Source organism: Saccostrea cucullata, unplaced genomic scaffold (assembly GCF_032062105.1).
Source record: "Saccostrea cucullata isolate Sc308-1 unplaced genomic scaffold, CSIRO_AGI_Scuc_v1 ctg3677, whole genome shotgun sequence".
NCBI lineage: Eukaryota > Metazoa > Mollusca > Bivalvia > Ostreida > Ostreidae > Saccostrea > Saccostrea cuccullata.
The window spans coordinates 1-23,508 of record NW_026932193.1 but is presented as its reverse complement, the minus strand read 5'-3'; the positions used below and the strand labels follow the sequence as shown (position 1 = coordinate 23,508).

General features: G+C 32.9%; 1 long non-coding RNA gene and 1 pseudogene across 1 annotated transcript; both read left to right on the top strand.

Moving 5' to 3' along the window:
* Window positions 1–1,158: 1,158 nt before the first annotated feature.
* Window positions 1,159–13,711, top strand: LOC134234629 (uncharacterized). The gene is made up of 3 exons (XR_009985213.1): window positions 1,159–1,464; window positions 13,579–13,594; window positions 13,701–13,711. It is a non-coding gene; the product is annotated as an uncharacterized LOC134234629 (long non-coding RNA).
* Window position 13,712: 1 nt separating this feature from the next.
* Window positions 13,713–19,125, top strand: LOC134234628 (collagen alpha-1(XXI) chain-like; annotated as a pseudogene).
* Window positions 19,126–23,508: the final 4,383 nt, after the last annotated feature.

The following is a 23,508-nucleotide window of genomic DNA, read 5'->3' as shown; positions in this document are numbered from 1 at the left end:
TTAAATTTATCGTGGAGAATGGTTGTGCATAAAGTTGAAAAGTCGTTAAGTTTTTATGCTGTTGATTTTGGTAAAATTTTGTGATTTCAAATTTTCAAAAAGTTCTTTGGAATTTTTAGGCATCCACATCTGTCTTACACGACTTCTCGGTTATATTGTTGCACAGTACTCCTGAAGTTTCTCCTTCATAATTGTCAAAATTTTAGCGAGGAGCAAAGAAAGAGGCCTGGTAGAACATTTACTGGAACCCGCTGTGTATCTTTGTTTGTAAAGATTTTTATTAAATTTTGGACTCCAATATAGATATTAATTAATGATGGTTGTTGGTAATATTGAAAATATTTAGTTCTACTACTGGTATCCAACTTTTACCCATAGCTTTCTTTATAAGGAGGACATTCTTCAATATCATATTTCAGATTTAATCCCAGTTCCTCTGAAATCCAATTTAAATGGTGAGCCTTACTAACAAAGACAATGTTGTTACCTGCTTTGTCAGCAGGGACCAGTACATACTGGTCATGTTATCTCCTTTTTTGACTTCCGAGTTACTGAACACAGAAGGAAGCTTGGTTTACATTTTGCCCCTCAATCGCTTAATGCGAGATTTTAAAGATACATCTAATCCATTCTAACAACGTATCATTGTCTTCTTTTTCATGTTTTGCCCATCGCCTTAGTAGTCTTCCACAGAATCCCTTGTATTTATGAAATTTTGATACCAGTTAAAAGATCAGGGTTCCCAGAATTTTGGTCTTTTTAAAAAGTTAGACAAGACAATTCAAAGCAACCTTTACCCAGAGAAGTTGACATCTCAGTTAAAGCGGATTACTCACGTATTTGAGAAATTATATACCTATTCTCGATACTTGAATGTTGAATAAGATTCATTGCGAAGTAATTATTTTTCAATATCATACCCTTGAACTCCTGACTCCAACGATATCTTTTAAATTTTCACTCCATCATAGAATATTTCAAATAAATGTCCAAAAGTAGTCAATTATTGTAAAATATCAAAACCTATATTCAATGTATGGTTAAAATTGGACCATATACCTACTCCATTTACGTTGCGCCTTATTTAAAAACATCTGGCCCAAACAAAATAGTTTATACACCAATCTGACAACAAGGTTTTAATTGCACAGTAAAACAAAAACATCAGTCACGTTATAGTGTCACTATGTTCCGCGAAAGTGTCAGTCAGCACGCTTTGTGTTAAATGTAGGTACTGCGCTGGGGCCCTTTGCTCATTCAGAACCATCCATATATACACACTCTTCCCATCACTATTCAGAGAACCGCTGTGAAATACCTAGGGCCATTAAGTAGCAGCCGCGAATCTTTTTTCTGTCGCACCTGGACTTTATTTTCCTGCCTTCTCATAAACAGCGAGGACGATTAGAGATTTTCTGCTAATCATCTGGACTAAGAATGATGAACTCGGCATTCTCAGCACAGGTAAGGCGACAATTAATTAACACCTGGACGTAATAGACGTTGATTGTTAATTATCTACTATGCTATGTTCATCGTAGACGTAAATATCAAAATGCATAAAATTTCTATATATTTTCACGGTGTTGAAATTCGGTAAATGATGTCTCTACTTCAAAATTGGAGGTTCTTCTACAAGTACAGAAAACGTCTGAAATTGTTTTTCAATTGCATTAAAGTAAAAGAACTATCATACGCACCGTCACGGAGCGACGGGGGTTGATGAGGCATACCAAATTATTTAACACATACATAATTTTATTTGACTGTGGAATGGGCCCTTTTTTACCGTATACAGTTTAGCTAAGCGTCATTGCTTTGGTATACAGAATATTAATGAAATTATTTGTAATTTTTTGCGTCGTACAACAAATGTACCGACAATCTGCATGATTGAACGTTTCGATGAATTACTAATGCAGACAGTCATTAAATACCTCAGTAGCTTCTACTACGTAACCCGTAGGTGAAGTATTTGAAGTCTTTAGATTCCTGGTTTGACCTTCTGACGATAGGAATTCCAATCTGATATTGCATGGTTGTCTTCAAACAGACAGGAAATCATTTTATAAAAAAGATTTTTTTGCATGTAAGCATCTTAACTTTGACGGAACAAAGACAATACACAGTATCGGCTGAACTGTTGAGCTTTAGGATTGTGGGGATATCGGGGTCTTTATGTGTCTGTTTTTGTCCAAAAGGATTACGTTTATTGACCGTCCTCTCGGCCAAAAGGCAAAGCTTTTTTAAACTTCGCACCTTTCTGATCTCTTGAGCTTTGTGAGAATAATACACTTTCAACAGTTGCAAAGATTTTGTGGGATCTTCTTTAGGGGTTAAATTTTATAGAATTTCTTTGAACCAGCTCATCTTGTCCTTGTAAATTTTTTTTATACATGTATAATTTTACGGAATAAAACTAGTTAAATGGGGGATTAATCGTTCAAAACACTGATGTAAATGCATGTGGAGAATATACAAAACGTCATTAAACTTGTCTGGAATGTCAAAAATGTAGAAGACTTTATTCTACAATTAGCCATTTAGGTGGATATTTATAATTTTATATGAATTTATAGATGATTATGGTGATATTAATTCATAATTTCGTTGACCATGGAGGCAAAACGCCAACTTAGCATTCCTTGAACTTTTAACTTTTCAAGTTTATATGATATCATTTTCCTTTTACATGTACTTAAATATATTATCGAACGATTCAATTTTCACTTGCATGTTAATAAATTATATACTTTTGGCTATGAAAATTGCATTAATTAAATAAAGAAAACTAGCATGCCTCTATTAAGCAAGCCTTGCTTTAATAGAAGTAAGTTGCATGGAATTCATGTTAATAAAGAAGTATAGAGATTTTGAACAGTAATCAAACTGTAAGTAAACTGAAACAATACATATTGGGAGCAGAGCAAACAAGGACCTCTAAAACATCAGAGGTATAGGATCAGGAGGTGGGATCTAAAACATCAGATATGTAGGATCAGGAGGTGGGATCAGGTGGGACTCAATGGGGGAGTATGTATCCACTGCTGAACGGTAATACGGAGTGCTCCTTGTCCTGATCTGACAAAGGGAAAATTCATAGGAAAATCAGTGTGTAAATAATGGCATAACAAATTGCATAAAGTTAGTCAGCATTCGTCGTAATGATAAACTGTATTTGCTGACAATTTAAGATCACTGTATCGATCATGTAGTTTGTGAAATGCTGATTATAATGAGACTGTCGATATCCTTGTTTCATGAAACTCTTTGTCAAAAGCTTGTCTTTTTCTACAAAGTGTTTGAATTAAGAGCATGTTTTTGTGAATCGAATAAATTTGGAGACGATGTTTATTGTTTCATACATCCAAAAGGAAAGTTGACGATAGAACAAATGAAGTCATCGACATAATTTATCTAACTGTTGAATAGAAGGCCACATCAAGAGACTTCTTTTCATCTAGAAGATTTTAAATAATTTCTGCTTCATATGAAAATATAAATAGGTCTGTTAATAACGAGTTGCAGTTGGTACCCATAGAAATTCTGACAAATTGTAGAAGACTCTATTTTCAATAAACTACAAGGATGCTGTAAATGACGATTTCAAGCATATATTTGATATCTTCTTTTGAGTACTTGTGTGTACGATCAGAATGTTCGGATGCTGCATGCCTATATAGTTTGATTTTGCGTTACTTTATAAAAATAGCTTATTTTGGCCGTTTGACATCCGGGCGTTGTAGACAAATATTGATGTAACGGAAGCAAACCATCCTCTCTCGATTGAAAGAGACACTCTCAACTAGAATTTTCTTCAATGAAATTTGAAGCAAAGTTAAAAAAAATTATGTCACGGTATAATATTAGTCTAAACTATCAATGGAAGTTTAGTGCTCTTACATAATATGCCGTGGCATTCCTTAACACAAGGAACTGTCACAAAAATATTAACATAAGTACTTCCTCACAGGGACAGATTCTTTCTGAGTTGTAAGGAGCTACTAGTATATACATGTAAGCATGTTCTACCATTTAAAGGTCAGACACGGGTTTAAAAATTTTCATTCAATATGTATTATACTGCACAACATTATAAGTATTGAAATATCGAAAAATTTACAGACATCATTTTCCCTTTATTTTTTGGTCATAAATTGTGTTTTTCTCACCAGAATTTCGAAGTCAAATTCTTTATGTAGATGTACGATTTTGCATAGTTACGGATATATTAACTAGTTGAGACAATTTTCTGTGATGATTTCATGTTTTAGTTCATAATATATTAACCATGCTCTTTTCATTACCGAAATAAAAAAAAAATTGAAGATGATTTTACCAGGAGTAAAGCACGTTCTTAACATCTAAAGATTGACTTGAAACAATTCTTCACAGTTTCCCTTAAGTTTTCTTTAATTTTATTAAAAGGGTGTCAAATGATGTATTTAATTTGATCTAGCGGTTAAATGTCTTTTCTTTTGATAAATTTCAACATATTTAACAGCATGTGGAGAAAATACTTTGTTTGAAAGTTTGAAGTCTGAATTCTTTAAGGTATATTTTAGAATGTTCTCTCTAAAAGGTATTTTAAATTGTTTTGATATGCATGCAAAGTTCGTCCTTAAACCAAATTTCCATAAATTACAACTATATACAAAACATTTTAATTAATATTTCATACATTCTGGAATTCCATTGATGTCCCGCTACAACTGTGATTATACGAGTTAAATAAATGACAACTAGTAAAAGAAGTATTTTTGCTTATCCAGCTTGTTCTTTTCGGCAACCTTTCTGCACATAGATATTTAATCTTCGGTCCCATTGTGGGATAGTTTAATTTTCCTTGAAGTTTCTGTAGAACATTTATAGTTTGCAACAGATACAAATTTTTCCAACTGATAGATCTTAAGTTTTGCCAATACTGTTTGAGCAAGTTTAACTTTTTCCTTCTTTTGGCATTTGTACAATATGTACAACAAAGGGTAGAACTTAATTCTTTGGTAGTTTAATAAAAACTAATTTTATTTTTAATTTATTAAAACATTGGTAAAGCATTGACGGACGGTGGCAGTCGTTAACTTGGTAAATACGATGTCTTGCGGACACTAGCCGTGCTATTGTTAAAGTTCAATGTATTTTCAAAGAAAATATTGTTCCAGTGTAGGTTAAGCCGGTGTAATATACCTTTCCTTTTCAGTGTGAGCCATTAACTTGAAATAGATTTAATTTTCAGTCAGTGGACCATCTATTTTCTACAAATAAACAACCATGACACCACATTCATAGAAATTACCTGCCATCATCCGTACGCCGATGGCGCAATCGTATCTTGGCTTTCACTCACGCGTACTTTCATTTCACTGGTCGTTCGCATTTGCCCACCCATTCAATTACTATCTTTACAATCATATGTCATACAATTATCATAAATAACTTTGAATTCATCTTCCCAGCAGATTTAAAATGTTGGAATTTAAATATTTCCAACTACCTCACATTACATTCGACTTCCAGCCGACCTATTCGTACAATCGTGCTTATTTTACAGGTTTTTATTTCCATGCTAGGAAGGTTTCACAGCAGGAGATAAAATCAGGATCTGTAATCAACGAAATAACAGTAATAACAGTTTTAAGTTGGAATTGCTGTGATTTTGACTATTATTGACACCATTTACATGGTTTAGAAGTCCCATCTTTTGCATATATACAGTGTAGTCATCATTTTTCTTTTACGGTTAGAATTAAATACTGAGTATTATATGGAGACAGTTATCGGTCAGATCTTGTTAAAAGTTTCTTTTCTATTAATTTCCCATGATATCTAATCAAATTTCCTGAAAAAGGTACTTCTGTTGTATTTATTTATTTAATTTTCCAAATTTACTATACATCATTTTTGTTTCTTTTAGGGTTGTAATTTTTCCCAAGTATAAGCTGAATACTGATGTTAGTATTCGATACTCTTACTCGAGTAACCGGTTACACGTTTATAACCCTAGTTTCTTTATTTCTAAACTTTCCGCATGCTCTTCTGACTAGAGTCCTCAGCGTAAAACCTTGGTCAGACAAATTGATCATAAGAAACTCATTGCACCTGTACTTAACGTCAGATGCTGACCACAGGGCGTGCCATTTAACGGTTCGCACATCTATAATGTGGAAAATACCAGTTATATATGACAAGATTTTCTTCTTTCAGTGGCTAGAGATTACTTTTTGTGGATTTAACAAAGTATTTTTGCTAGCAACAAGTATGAATGAGTAAAAGGTGCAGCCCGCAGTCATGCTTTTTAGTGCTACCAATATCCATGTTTTCCCTTTCAATCACGTTTACAGGTGTACATACTGTTGTCAAGTTTCATTCATAATCTAGAAACTGTAATTTAGTATGCAAATTAAGAGTTAATTTTAATATATTTAAACAATTATAATTATGTATATCGTAATCTTAAACAAATGTGCAATCACGTTTTGAAGTGCAAAAAAATATTCTTCAACAAACTGAAGAAATGATAGAAGTCAGCAAAAATATCAATTTACAAGTTTCATACATCAATCAAATAATATAAAAAAATATATATAATTTCAACCTTAAAAACACACCTGGTTGTGATTCTAGTGTTTTATGTCGACCTGTTCGTCCCTTTTTGCGACGTTATTAGTGTAATGGTGGCATCGTTGCATTTTTTCTGTCACTTTGACAGATTAATTCTGTAACACACTCGGTAAAATTCTTCATGTGGTTCATTCTATACAGGTAAATTCTTGCACTTTTAACAACACCACCCACTGCAGTGTTAATACACTAGTAATAAATTTAGCAATGTGTCATATTTGTACACTGTGACATTAATGAATATAGTTAATATGCATTTCAATGCGATATATAGCCAAGATGATTGGGCCTGTTGTATTTACTTGACGAGCTAAAATAAATGTATATTTCACTTTCCAACTTACTAGAGCAAGCATCTATATAACTACAGTGTATACCTTTATCGTGGTAAAGAAAATAGTTTTAATCCCTTTCTACTGTAACAAATGAATGATAGTGCCACATTCTGATCCGCTGATATTATCAATGATGTCATGAATAGATAGCCCTGTTTTGGTAACATCACCCCATGACCTTTTGCTACCAGTAGCAATGTGCTTTTGGCTTATGTGACACAATTTCATCTTCTATAATTCTCGCTCTGGAGTTCGATGTCTTCCTATCTACTGTTGAATCAGCAGCTTTATTGAATATCTCACCTTTTCATCTATGTCGCATACTTACGATTTCAAGTATGGTGAAATATTCGTCATGCAAAGGTCTGTCTTTTGCGTCAATTGACTTTGAGACTTGTTTCAATGTCATTTTGCGATGGAAGTAAGTAAGGAACAAGGTTTAGTGTGCCACTATGCTTTACAATATTCTAATGAAACTTTATTATTCAGTTTCAAAATAAAAGAACACTGAGTTAACCAAATTTTTTACATGTAAATGAAAAGAGTTTCTTGTTATAAAGGGTGTGCTATGTATTTGGAACCAAGTAGTGACGTACAAACAATAAAGTTACAAATGCAGGGGGTATTTAATCGTAATCTTCATCAAATCAGCTAATGTTTCAAAAGAGATAATTTTGATTTTCAACAAATTAATTCCTTGTAAGAAAATACTGTCATGTCACAATGGGGCGATATAGGACGGTGACTCCAGATCGCGTTCTTTTGGCCCGGGGTTCAAATGCCTTAGCGTTCGATACCTTGCGAAATTGATGGAGGCTCGACAGTTTAACAAGTAAATCCCCTCAAACTCAAGTGTAAGGTGGAGACAGATCCTCCAGTCAGTAGCTATAGACGGACCCCGTCATTAGGACATTACACCCGAGATCAAAAAGGGACCCCGTAAGATTTGATTAAGTGCAAAGGTAGTAAAAAAAGGGAAAGAAGGGTTTAAATATCGAAAAGTATAAACAACATAAAGATTATAATTGAATGTTGATATTAAAAGTTATGTTACGCGAATGTGTAAATGTACTCCAGGTATCAATATTGAAAAGTAAAAATGAAAGCATGTCATATTGAGTGCCAGTGTGCTTTAATCCACAAGAGCCCTGAGCCAAGACGAGGTTTTACATCGGGGATATTGTCTGGGTATATTAAAACGCAGCACCATGCATTACATGTCAATGTCAAGTTTGCGAGACAATTTTGTAAATATTTTGCTAACAAAAATGATATAATAAAATGACATTTTATTACATAATTGTCGTTTATTCGTGTAAAGATATTATCAATGATATGCTTTACTGTAGGAAAGTTCCAAGTTCAAAGGTAAATCGTACACATTGATAGAGTTGGCAAACCATTTTTCACACAATTATTCTTAATAAAAAGGAAATCATTATTAAAAGTTGCACAACAAGAATATTCCGTTTAGTTTTCTTATCCAGAATGCTTCATTGGAAATGACAAACGAAAGGCCTTTCTGATCCCGCCATAACTCTTTTGAAGACTACTTTTTAAAAATCTCCACGTCTGTCTTTTTAAAACTGCTGTGAGCGCAGCATGTCTACTCGCTTTAAAGACATAGTCAACTGTTCCTCAAATACACGTTATCTAATGATACAAGAATAATTTTAAACAAATATTGACTTAAATGGCATATCAAGATCTGTTTGAATAGGCTGATTTAAATAACTAGGTAATAATGAAGGCGTTTTGGTCGCCTTATACTCTAGTTTCCTTGTTCAGTTTTATATTGTATGGGACTCGATCTTAACACGAAAACACCGACATAGGATACCATGTTTTCGGTGAGTTGATGTTTTTTTAAAACTTGATTTTAAAATAGACAAATTCTAATTAGTAGGAAAGTGAAAGTGCTGACCCCCTTATTTTCATCAACATTAAGATTCTCTTAGTTGGATTATATAGTTTTGCATTGTTGGTAACACTTTCAGTGGCAGTTTGTTTATGGATGCATTTTGGTGAACAAATTTTTAAACAGGCGAAAGAGAGACGGTGGATTCATTCATGTTATTCAATATGCATTCTAATAAAAGATCAGAGTAATGAGCAGGCTAATGAACAGATGAATCTTTTCTTGCGAATTGAATTCAAAGTTTGACAAAAAACCTTAAATAGATTCTTTACAATCTTTTTTTTTTTCCAAAAAATTCACACAGTGTTGTTTAAAAGGGGCAATTGTCGCAAGATATACACTTTTGTTATTTATTTTATAAAAGAATTACACGAGTTATCTTATGTTTCTAACAGAAAAGACGTTTTCTTACGAAAAATAATTTTAAGTTTGTTATTCAAGCAAATAAAACTGTAAGTTGTTAAAAATTTAATGATATATGATCAAAAGATACCCGGGGGCGTCATTCGTGCGTGTTTAAGTGTCTAACCTGTTGCAGTCCTAGTAATATTTTTGTTCAAACCGTCACATCTATGACATGAAAGTCATGTCTAATCCACGTTTACCGTCTGTATTAGTGTTCATTGCATTAAATTAAACAACGTATTTAAAATTCGATTTTATGAAAAGAAAAGCCAGTAACAAATCTCCAAAAACCACAGTCTGAGTGATAATGATGGTTTTGCATGGGATCTTTTTATTTCAGAAGATTGTTTATTCCATGCAAGAAGAAATTGGAAAAATTTCAGATATATATCAAAATTTCACGTGGTGCGGAAACATTTCACATATATGTACAAAAATTGTATGAGTTTAACATTCAAAATTTGGCAGTTTTTTGGAAGGTCGGAAATTCCTATTCATTAGCATGTATAATGCTGTATATTGTATGGATGTTTTTCATGCTAACAGTGATATTGGTATGTTGACTTTTCCTGCTTTATAAATGACAAAGCAATGGTTTCTCAACTGTTTGATAAAGAAACACTTACTACATTTAAAAGAAATTTGTTTTTACAATTAATTTGTCGTTGACAATATATAAATGTAGGCAAATGCAAGGGTTGTTTACCAATTGTTTTTAATCTCAATTCAAACTTGAATAAAAACCAGTCTGAATGAATTCTTTGATAAGCATATTCTATGCTTTGCAAGGCTTGGGAAATATATTCCTATCGGATTTGTAAATTTCCCATCAATTCAGAGCCACACGCTTTCACACGATTGTGATGGGCGTTTTTACTCGTTGTTCGCTCCGCGGTAAATCTAATTAAGAACTGGCCAAATTGGTAGGTATTTGATAATTTGTCGCCATTAGACTAAAAATTGGGTTTCCAAAAGGACATGGTCAACAGAATGCCACAAAGAAACGTTTATAGCATATGACGTGCTTTTGTATAAGATCTTTAGATATATGCCCATAAACGATAATGAAAAGATACATTTTCCTATTATCCACATGACATCTTAAAAGGGTCCCCTGAACAGTAGCCAGACACGAGTCAGGCACACTATACTCATAAAACGGGCTTTTGGGTCGTTTAATTTGAAATTCAACACGTTTGATAAATAATCAATTACTTTTCTGTCGGCCTTGAAAATAAATAGTTGTCCGTTGACCTAGTGGTCACCATGCTCTTTAAAATAGTCTGTTCCCCGCTGAGTTATGTGACCTTTGTATAAGGACCGTGTTAATGGGCGTGTTGCTCGGTCTATTGACTACTGTGTAACACATACTCCTTTATAATGTTTAATGGAGTAATAGGAGTCTGGTCCTGAATTAAACACTTCATCATATACATAAAGGATTGAGGTGCGAGTCTTTATTTCCAACATTCAAATCTTAAATGGCCTCGGTTTTGTGGTTGTCTGGAGTGTACAATTACCATCAAAATTATTATTTTTTCTCACTTTTCTTTGAATACGACTGCAAAATTGGGTCTAAAAGCAAACCAAACGCATATATAAAATAAAAATCATAACTTTTCATCTTTAATTAAACCCATCATGTTTAGTTAAAGTAATAAATTCTGTACTTTGCATAGTTGGTTTCCTGCTATGTTAATCCTCTAAAATATGAAATAAACATTAATTTATTGTAATTATTTTCAACACAGTTGATACAATCTATTGATACGGACAATTTACCATTGTAAAACTTAAATGAGATTCAAAGAGAATACTAGTCTCATACATGTACATTGCTGCATTGAAAATGGAGACTACAATAATGTATGCAAGTGTGCATTATCTACCAGAGATGATCCTCTATATCTCGAGTGGATCAGAAAAGTACCCGTGTTCTTTGTTAAGTAGTAAATTACAGAGACATGGGGTCAAGCATATTTAAACAACGAAAAAAAAACCCTCTATGATAACAACAAGGACAGTGATGTTTGATCACACACTTACCTTTTTTGAAATCATCAAATGAGTACAAATATATACACTGTACAGTCATCAGAAACAGATGTCAAGAATATTTTACATACTGATAATAAACAGATAAATTGTGACTTTGTGTGTGCTACTTCCAAGATGCTTGAATGTTTGAATATTTTTTCTTTCATTCACCTTTTACATTAAAAAAGAATTGATGTCCCGTAGTTATCATAACTAAAAGAAGCCGAAGCTCTGTACTTGCAATTTGAACCGTCCAGTGCTTCGATAAACATTTTGGCCGTTTTTTATTAAACCTCTTGATCTTTCTTTCACCAAAGTCAGGAAGATCTGTTAAACAGTGAAATTTGATTCTCCCTTGTGACAGTCCCCGGTAACCTAAGTATTATCATGTTACTGTCCTCTGTAGGTCTATAGTTATTGATAATTGACCTTTCACTTTCAGAATTCAATTAATTCCTAACGTTTGCATCGATCAACCTCCCAAATCTCGCTTGTATTTCGTCTTCCTCACTTTTTGACGTAACTTTAATTATTTTAAGCATGTCGTTCCGTGATAGTATTGTATGAACTGTTGTCCAGTACATCTTGCCAGCTTCGACAATATATACACACTATTTCGACCCTTCAGTACATATTGTCGCTGGCGACAATATACTGTAAACGTAATTACATTTTGTGGTGTATTCTTTTTAACGCTTTTTGCGGAAAGATACTTCCGCTAATTCAAGTACATCGCTAAATATCTTAAACAAGAATATCAAGAAATGCACTAAATCAAATTTACGCTAACTTGTTTAAAATCACTTTCCGCTAAATATCGTACACACTAAATATAATACATTTACAGTATTTGACTACCCTAATAAACATATTGTTATCCCAGAGACAATTGTCGGAGAATTGTCCAGTAGGCATTTTCCATGAAGCAAAAGAACAGTGCAAAAGCAAGAGTATTGTTATAAGAGTGCATGTCTCTGTATACATAGTGTGATGTTTTAAGTTCACAAGATATGGTATACAATCCTAAATTACATCTTAGTTTCTTCATAGAAATTTTAACACAAGGTTGTCAGTTTAATTCACAAGATAACGGAATACAATCCTAAAATACATCTTACTTTCTTCAAAGAAAGAAAATATTTTAACACACAGTTGTCATTTTAAGTCTAATGAAACATGAAAAATTGTTATATTGTAGAATGATTATTTACAAACATTTTTTTTATTATAACTAATAGAATAAAAAAAAACTTTTTAAAAAACTTGAGATTTAAAGTGTTTAATGTTTTTAAGTGTTTAAACAATGATACTTTGTGAATCTTAAAAGATAGTAATTTGGTTATCAAGATTTTGAAACCTTATCACATTACCGTTGAAGTTGACACAACTCAACGATATGTCAGTACTGAGGGAAAAGGGCAAAGCGCAGTACGTGTATATCCACAGACGCATACAGTAGAAAACGGTCCAATTCTACATGTATTTAAAGGGACGTCCACCATCTGTGTAACACTGATACTCTTTGCATTGGTGGAAGGGACTTTAATTAAATAGTGTCCAAAATCCAGCCTTGTTATTTGTGTAAACACTCAGTTAATTGGATTTAATTTTTCGCAACTGAATTTGAAAATATTGGAATTAGGTTTTTTTTCTTTACAATTTTACGATTTTCTGCTTATTTCGAAAGGATATTCTGTCTAAGGATTTTTTATTTGAAAGGAAAATCCAGCTGCAATGGTAAGCGATTGCATTGTTGTTACTTATTATTATTTTGCAATATAAAGCATAAAATGTGACTGACTTTTCGAAAACTTTTTGACCAGTCTTTGTGTGTTTTTGGGATACCATTTTTCTCTCCATCGAACAAGCCTGGTCTCTTGTATGCCCGATTGAAACCAAATTTAAGAAAAAATAAACACTACACGGGCACTTCAACATCTTAGTGAATATTCTGTTTAATTTTTCAATCTTTTTAAGACTACAAGAAAAGCACTTTGTTGCAGCTAAGTAAATGGCAGGATTTCATACATTCTGTTAGGGGACTCTTGAGCATGTATAAATATTCCTGACTTAGAGTTCAAAATTTGAAGAACTAGTTTTCATTAAATAGGAATCAGCTTAGAAAAAACACTTGCGTTGCATTTCTTGCATTCTTGCACCAAATCGCATGCCATTTACAAATATACGTACAATTTTTAAATTATGCAAATCATAAGTTTGACAATCCAAAAGTAATTTAATATGTTCTATCTTATTTTCCAGATTTCTTGGATACTTGGTAAGACTTGGCCTCTCTTTAAAGCCAATAAAAATATCATTCAAATATTTTAAATGCAAATTAGGAGAAGATGTATGTAAATTTATTATTTTTCATTATTTTGTAGTTGTGCTCCTTTCTGTCCCCTGTTCTAGTTATCAGTCAAGACCAACCTTTCCTACCAAGATCAAGGGATGGTACGTATATTACCGCATATTATAGAAAAATATCTCAGCAAAAGCTATTCAAATAATTAACATACATTTGAAAAAATTTATTTCAGGGTCATATTACTTTTCAATAGATAAAGAAACATGTCATAGTTAGCAAAAAGAGCGAATTGTCAATATAGAAAGAAATTTTTCTATAGGGTAGCCACAAGCACTTGTTTCGTATACAGGGCACCTTTACTCTTTTTAACACCAAAGCAGGGATGCCTTGTATACGAAACAAGTGCCTGTGAGGGTAGCCCCAAAATAACCTCCTGAAAATTTTATCAATGAAATTCTTTTACTTGATTTGTTTGGTTCAATTGTTTTGATGTTTGGAAACGATGAAACTCTCTTCCGCAATAAACATTAGCTTTACACGTCAGAAGAAGGCGTAACCAAGATAAAAAAGTATGTGTTATAAAGGTAAACTAGTAAAACAATGCAGAGTTTACACAGGAGAAACTAGCTAACAAAAAGATCAAATAGGACTAGACATTCGTACCCGGCTACTGCAAAGAGCCAAAAAGATAACCCCAAAACAGGGAGACGGGCATCTGGGGTCACGACCAACAAAGAAATCTATACTGCAATAAATAGATAAAAAATGAAAGATTTATTTAAGTATAGGTGATGATTTAAATTAAAAGGTGAGCATAATTTGGAATTCTTAATAATTTGTTTTTAAAAAAGTAAAATCAGCATATTCATTGATTTTTTTGACACCTTAATGCTTTCTTCTGCATGGAAAAAGTTTAAAGAATTGGAAAAAGTCGAATTTAATCCTATTGACAATAATGACATTTGTTGAATGTATATATAAACATAGAACAATATCGGTAGCTTATCAGTACAACTTAGATACCCACTTGACTCTAGAATTAAGGACATAAATATTGTCAAAAAGTAATGGAACTAAAGTGCACTTACGAGAAAAAAAGTTGAAGTGACTTAGCCACGTGTTCTAGACAATAAAATGAGTACCAGTAACTATTCAAACAAAGATTTAGTATGGCAAGTGAGGTAAAAGAAATGGCCTAAATATTAGCTTTGTCTGGCAACTTCACTTAGTTAGAGGGAGGTCTTATTTTCTGAGAAAATGTTTATAGTTCTAATTAGATTTATTCCATATTTAAAGGTTAAATTGTACCCGTGAGGAAAATACAATTATGATTAGGGCAAATTGAACAAACGTTTCTATCGAAGCATGCTAACATTCGCATTTTAATGTTGCAGAGTATTTTTGTCGAATTCATTTAAAAAATGCATTTTTAAACTTAATTGTTCTTTACGAAAACAACTTACTTCTTTTGAGAATTTCAATATGCTCATTTCATTGGTAAACCAGCTAAAAATATATTCATGATTTTCTATGCAAAAGACAACAAAACAGTTTTTTTTCTTTTATTCTGAAACATATTTTTTTCAATCTGCTTAAAGATCATGAAAAAAATATTGTTAAAAGATTAGTGGGTCGTGTGAGTATCACGTGATTTGATTCCAGAGTGCGAAGTGGTGGATCTCATATTTATCCTGGACAGATCCTGGAGTCTCAGGTCCCCGGAAAACTTCCAGAAGGAGCTGAGTTTTGTGGCCGATGTCGTCTCCGTCCTCGACTTTAGCAAGTCACGTGTTTCCGTCATCACATTCAGCGACGATGCTGACCTCAACATCCAGTTTAATGAATACAGAACACTGAGCAGTTTCCAGAACGCCATCCGAACACTCCCCTGGGTTGGCGGCAATACTTATACCCATAAGGCCATAGAGATGATGTTAAGTGAATATAATAGCCATATACAGACCCGGGCCGGCATCACTACAATAGGAGTTATCATCACAGATGGCGGCTCCACGGATCCCTACAAACTGGAGGACGTGGTAAAAGTAGTCCACAACGACAGAATAGAGATGTACGCTATTGGTATGTATGGATCTGCTTTAGGCATTCGGTGCAAACGTTGATTGTTGGTTTTGTGCCTCTCCATCTTCTTTGACCAAGAAACATAAAAGAAACTTGTACAAAAATTTTATATTCCTTCCAAACAAATAATTACATTTTTCAAATATTTGAGGTAAAACAATTGACAAAATATGGCACATATGTTTATTTTAAATTTCGTATTCGAAACATATATATTTACAAAAACACATAAAGCACTTGACATATGACTATTCAGTTAATTACTACACAATAAATAAAGAAAAAAAATACTTATTACATTGATTTCAACAAAAGAGTAAATTTACTTAAACCAAAAAAATTACACAGACGTCGCCAAAGTACCCTGGCTAATGAATGATTGATTGTATGCTGTTTAGCGTCGCGTCATTAGTATTTAAGCCCTATTTTGGAATTAATGAATTAGGATAGTGTTCATACTCTATTTGGTAGTTGTGTATTCTAATCTGTCTCTCGGTAATATTGATGACTCAGCAGATCCTAACGTTTATTCATCCTTCATTTTCTGATGAGAGCTGCAGGGTATCATCACCATAATTGGGTTTTAGCTAATGTTTATGTTAAACAGATAAGTACCTCCCTCTTCTTGATAAGGACTCTCGTGAAATAATGTTTGATCTTGATAATTTTATCAGCATGTGGCGCGTATGGTACACCCCAGTAAGTGTGTATAATGACATGTCATTCACGTTCTCTGACTCCAGGCGATGGCCTACATACATAAATACATAACTGACCCAATAATTCTTATATGTACATAAATTTAAGCTAGAATTTAATAAATTCAAGAAATCTAAATTAATCGGGACCAATAGTGACCTTTATCTTCTTGTCATATCTGTTTATACCTTGGTTTGTCGTAAACTGTTTACATAGCAATATTTATCTTAATTAGGCACCCGAAAAGAACTTAATTGTACACCAATTTTTCATCTTATTTTAAAAAAACATTTTAATTCAAAGACTGTATTTGAAAAGTAGAATTTTGAAAATTGAAGCTGGAATGTATTAATGTCAAATCATCCTTAATGTGTAACAAATATAAATTATGGTTTGAAAAAATGTGAAGGGAACTTATTTTTTATTGTGAATTGAATTCACAAAAATTATGTACTTCAAAGGATCTTAGACATTTACCAAGAATTTTTTCACATCCAAGTTTCAATGTAATAAGTGTCATTAAAAATTTAAACATAAAGCTAGTGTATAAGACGAGGGTACTTTTACCTTTGTAGAGGATGCTTCTTATTAGTGAATAAGAACACGAAGACATTCCCTTTGTATTTAAAACATTAACAAGACCTAGATTCTGACTTCAGGTGTTGGAGATGAGGTCAATCGACAGGAACTCAGATGCTGGCTACTGGTTATGACCACGTGTTCCTCCTAAACCCACCTGAATTCTCTGTCTACAATTCAGGATAAATTGGTTGGACGTTTTTGCCGAGGTAAGGCATACCTGTGGTCCCCAGGTCATAACCCAAAACGCCTCTCACCTGACATGACAGTTCTTAAAAAAAGTCCCACACAGCTGCACAAACTGTGCAATCGTCTCTGTATCATGCACTACCTATGGGCTCCCATTATGAAGATAATTCATTGTCTAAAGTTTCACATCATCTTGACCTTTTTACGTCCACGTTAGATGCCATCTTCTAGATGAGGGCAATTTGTCAGATAGATTAGACAAAGGTTCTAAATTCTAAACTATCATATTTTTTGTATCTAAAATGCCACATTCAGCAGGAATATGCTCTTATGCTTTGATATAAGGAATTCTTAAGCTATTTCATTTGTAGAAGATTGTTTTCTTAACCAAGGTTCTTAAAATCAATTTCCATTTTAATTATATAGGTGCATGTATGACCCTGTCCCCATCCTTTCAATACAAATTTCAATCCAAACTGATAATAGACTAGTACTCTTTTCAAAATTGTTTCTGCAAAAGTGTAGTTTACTTGTAGTTGGGGAATATTATTTTTTTTTATTGACATACATGTAACTATTTCAGAAATGTGCTGCAAAATCATTTTCATTTCTTTCTTTCACAGAAACATTACACCCTACACCTCAAGATTTTTAGACATACAAATGCAAATCACACTATTTGAGAAAATATTTTCCCATAGAAATTTTAACCTAAAAGATAGTTAAGTTTCTGCATAAGTGTCAAATTAAGAGTGAAAAAAGAATGCTATAAATGAACGTTTCTTGAACCTATCTATATATTAAAGAATTTATTTATCCCACTGTTTCTATTGTCCCCACTTTTGCAAACACACAGGGACTATAAATCCCATTCATCGTTCCGTTTGTCTGTCTGTGAAAATAAACCAACCTTTAAACCTTGTTGAAAACTTCTAATGAAAAATGACAGGACTTTCATACCAGTATGTTCATTATGTTCATATTTTAAAATTGCATTACCTGTTCAAAGACATTTCCAAAGTGTACTATGTTCTTTTAGTTCATTACTTTGAAGTTTAATCTACTCTTCAGTTATCGTAATTATTTATGAACCAAATAGACAAAGATTCCATATCCTATGAAAAGACCCCTCAAATATACTGTTTTTGACCTATAACTTAAATCTCAACATTTTAAAAAAGTTTAAGAATGAAATATGTAGATATCAACATAACCAATCGCAAAACTCTATTAAAACAATAAATTTTGGAAGCAATACAAACACGGACCTCCAAACATTAAAAGTGGAATCAGGCTTCATGCAGGAGCAATCATCCCGCTGTGACTGTTCTCACCTGGTGTTTGCTCCTCTGCACGATCTGACAAAAGAAAACATCAGAGACCATTCAGTGTGTAAATAATGGCTTAACAAATTGCATAAATACATTAATCAGCAGTCAACTTCTTGATAGATGGTATTTGATGACAAGGCCGTTTTATGGTTTATAGAATCTGAGAATTGTTGATTTTAAACTGTAGATATGCTTGTTTTTAACTTGTTTGTAATTAGCATGCCTCGTTAGTTAAAACAATTTTAGGTCGTTGGTCTGACAAAAACAGGACACACAAATACCTCAATATGCCAAAGATAATTACACCTAAAGCAATAAGCTCCGAAAAGCGGGGACTACAATCATCCGATTTTACTCGGTTTTTAGTTAATAGTTAAATGTTAATATTAATGAAAATTTCCAAATACAGATTGGACCATATAAAGAAAACTGTCGGAAAAAATGCAAAAATAAAATTTATGATTAGTACGAATACCCCTCGTTTGTGTTTATTGTCGCTTCTGTTTCCTTTTTTTCGAAGATTGAAGCAAATTACATTTATATAAAGATCATATGACTTATATTTTTAATTTTTTAGGAACCCCAGCCCCTACTCAAGGTAAGTAATTTAATAGAATTTGATAAATATTTATATAAAGTATGAAGAAAGGCAAATGTCTCGTGAAATTTCGTTACAAGATTTTGGTACTGAAGGCACGGTGACACAGATACCTACAGGCAATGTGAGATACCCGTGTCTGGTAACAGACCAGTAACACGACCCTCCTCTGTATTGACATCTCCTACTATCAGATTTGGCGCGTTTCCCCTGGTTCAATGTTCTCTTTCTTTACTTAGATTAGTCCAAGAATGCCTCTGCTGGGGTGTAAGAGCGAATCCCTTTTTTCGCTTTCATTCGAATATGTATTTAGTTAAAGACATATTAAATGGATGTCAGAAATCATTTGTCGGGAAATTTATTATTCAAAAGATGTTTTATAGAAACCTGTCGTGTAATCTTTTTATATGAAACAGGATTGAAAATGATATTTGTAAAGTTTTGAAGCTAATTAAAATGAACTGATAGCATATTTTGTGTTATTCTTGTGTATGTGAAAGGCTGAAAGCCTATTTACCAAAACCTAGTTTTATACTGCATTTTAGTTTGCCAAAATGTAAACTCTCTGCCATTTTTAACCTTTGCAAGGAAACAAATTCAGGTATTTCCCTTAAGTATCACAAATAAGTTAACAATGGTCTATATATTTGAAAAGAATAAACACTGTCTTAGTCAAGTTACTTCTAACATGGTAAACTGCATGATATTACCAATACATGTATTTATATTTTTATTGCATATAAATTTAATGCAATATTAGTATCTGTAAAAAAAAACAAAGTTTGTTGTATGTCACATAGTGACAATAATAAAAGTGATAACTTACCAATTTGTAATGGTATTTTTGTGTTACAGATCAATACATCGCTTGTAAGTTACAATGACGTAAAGCAAATCAAATTTCTTTGCATCTTCAACTTCTGAGTTATTTTTCAGACTTGTAAATTTCATATTCTGTTAACCAACCACACATTCTATTATTAATGACTTTGAAAAATTGTCTGTATGGGTATGCTAGTGGGGTATTTGGTTGCTGTTGATGTAGTAAAGCCAGTCGAGGTTTGTACGGGCTACGCCAACATTTAATTAGTTGCTACGATAAATTTTGAGTTAACCTAGTTTTAGGACGTAGTTGTTTTATCCTGTGACGTTTTCAGAGTTGTTACTCAGAAGGATGCTAACACAAGATGACTTTGGTTTTAACCCTTCCTTGCTGTCATTTAGAATGTAAACAAAGTAAGAACTATATAACGCTATTGCTAGATATCGTGCACTGTATAGCTAATATCTATACACTTAAATATTTCTTCAATTCACTATGTTGTCAGAAACTTTTATTTCGAATTTTGAACACATCTTGAATAAATTAAAAATAATAAAAAAAAAGAAGCAATGTAAACACATCAGTTATGAGTAAAAATTGATAAAACCTATTAGAAACGAATTGAAAAGATTCATGCTTTCATAATTACATTAAAGCCTGTGTCAGCAAGTCTGCCAATGTGCTTGTCTTCGTCGATGACTATTTACCTCAACAACAGCAATACCAACAGAATCTGGACATTTCTACTGATTTTATTACTCGTCTTACTAGAACAAGGACGTAACACAAATTTAAATTGGTGCGAAATAATAGTGTTCTTACCTTTCCGAATATTCAAAACTTTATGGAGCTCTTCTAGTACTTCTTCAAGTTCTGGATTATCAAATGACAGAAATGTTTTTGATATTGATTAAATCGGGCTCTGTGAATATTGCTATGATTATTGGATTGCCTTCCAAGGAGCTTTTTCAGCAAGGTGGATAATTCAACTCCAATTATATTATAGGTAAGTGAACATTATTTTCGTTTGGTCTCTGAGCACTGGAAAAACATGATTATTCAAAGCAAAAAATTTTGTCCCCTTTTTTTCTCTAGGAATAAAAGAACTGAGAAAAGATGTGTTGGAGAAAAGCCCGTCAACCAAGGTTTTCTTGTTCAAAAATAAAATGTCAACACAGATTGTCAAAGCATTGGCCTTAGAGATGTGTTCAGGTATAGAGAATTAAATGCTCAAAATTGTGATTTAATTGTTAAACTCTCACTATTCAATCAATGCTCGGTTGGAAGTAATGATCATTACGTGAATTTCTTTGTTAGGTTGTGAAGATTTAATATTTTCTATTGGACACGTCTAATAGCATAGGACCAGAAAATTTAGAGAAATGAAGCTGGCGTCAGATTTGATCAAATCAATGGGTATGAAGAAGGGTACTCCTCCATTACTACGGTTGATTATAGTGATACCCCGGGAAATTTACACGCCTATACAGATATAACACATTTTCCCAAACTTAGTTTTGTCCAAAACTTGGAGGGGAAAAAACCAATGACCCATCATGCATTGGAAATGGACAAAGCTTCGGCGGGAAAAACCAAGAACAGACGACAAGGGGGAATCCTTAGTCAGAGGCGTTAACTTCTCCAGATGAACAGAAAGAAGCGCACTCAAGGTTCACAAAACTCAACTCGAAATTTCACTATTGGTATGTTAAGCACTTCGTCAAAGACATGCTGAAAAACATTTTTTTTTTACTTTATGACTTTTTTTATTACTTGATATATTTCTAACTATACAATTTTGCCATAAGAATTTGCTAAAACAATGAAATCAAAAAATTGGTTATTTTTTGAAAGGTTTACTTAGATCAACTCTCGCTTTTTAAACACTTCTCCTGGAATTGTTTCATGGATCTTAAATACAAGAAATCTGTACGTAACAAGATTTCTATACCTAGCGATTATTGAATGGATATATATCATAAAATTCAAAAATTTATTACTTCTATTCTTAAAGGGATGGGAGAAGATGTCAATGTTGACGAGTTGAAGATGATAGCATCTAAACCTTCCAACATGTTCATGGAAAAATCGGTCACTGTTGACAATATTGCACAAGCAGTATGTAATGGAAAGGGATGAGTTTTGATTTTTATTTAGAACATTCGATTTATAATTTGCCTGAGGTTTTAAAAAATTTCACTTTTGGTTTATATGGCTAATATATATCCTTGTTGTTGCCTTTGTTTTTCAGGCGCGATTATTGATAAGGATAACGAATACCCTCAACAATCAGGGAAGTGAGTATTGCTTTTGACTTGGAATTTCTTTTTCGGTTCTATGATATATGATATGATATGAATATATGATGTGAAAATTAAATTCAACCGGGAAATCTTGCATTACTTTTAACATATACCCCATAAGCCTTTTTTAAGATTTTATGCTGCATTATAGTTTTCCTATAGAAAGTTTGTCTGAAGAACATAGCAAAGAATAGTACTACTGCCACTTATTACTGAATATTTGGTATTTCAGATTGCAGAGGGGCGTTCGATATTGTTTTTGTTCTGGACAGTTCCTGGAGTCTTAACAGCGAGAAAAATTTCCAAAAAAATTGCTTTGTGACAAATTTGCAAGTGACCTTCGCTTCGATTTTAATCAAGCGTCTGCGTCAGTGATAACATATGCTGACGAGGCCAGGAAACACTTTTCACAATGGAAAAGATTTCGAGCAAACAGTTCTAAACTTGCCGTGGATTGGAGGAAATACGCATACGGACAAAGCTCTTAATATACTTTTGCAACGTGTTGAGCGGAAGGCAAATTTGTCCAGCAAGATTTCGAAAGACCACTTGTTGTTAACTTATCAGTGATGGCGGATCGACCAATCCTTTTAGGTTAGAAGAGGTTGTTCCAACTTTAAAAATATAAATTTGTCAAACTGTTTGCAATAGGTGGGTTTTTTCCCTTTTGACCGTAGTTCAAATCCCCCAATGGAAATTTAATACTAAATCTCATTTTTTACACTAATGAAAATAGACATGATAAATCCTTGATTTTATTATAAAAGTTCTGAAAATTAAAAACAAAATTTTTATTCAAAAATTAAAATCGAATTAAAAAAAAAGATGAATTCATGAAAAGCACTGCCCACGAACAATTTAATAATGATTTGAAAAGTGAATATGATTTTTTAAAGCAAAGTTTTCTTTAAAGGCGTGGGAGTAAGCATCAATACAAAGGAATTGTTAATGATAGCATCAGATCCGTCAGATAACCATATGTTTATGGTAGACGATTTAGGAGTCAACAATAAGATTCTCAAATCACTGCTGACATCACAGATATGTCGAGGTATATGCTTCTGAAATCATAATGATGCTTTAGGAAAAAAGCATATCAAGAAAACAGTTAGTGTTCAATAAATTTTACTTTATATTTAGATACAAAGTACTTGTCTTTGGTGTCTCCATGCCGCCTTTAGTGAGTAATCAGAAAGTAAATTAATTTTCATCGTTAACACACAGTATTATCCATTCATCTCCCGCTTTCTAAATATACTATTTCTTTTAACTCCCTAAAT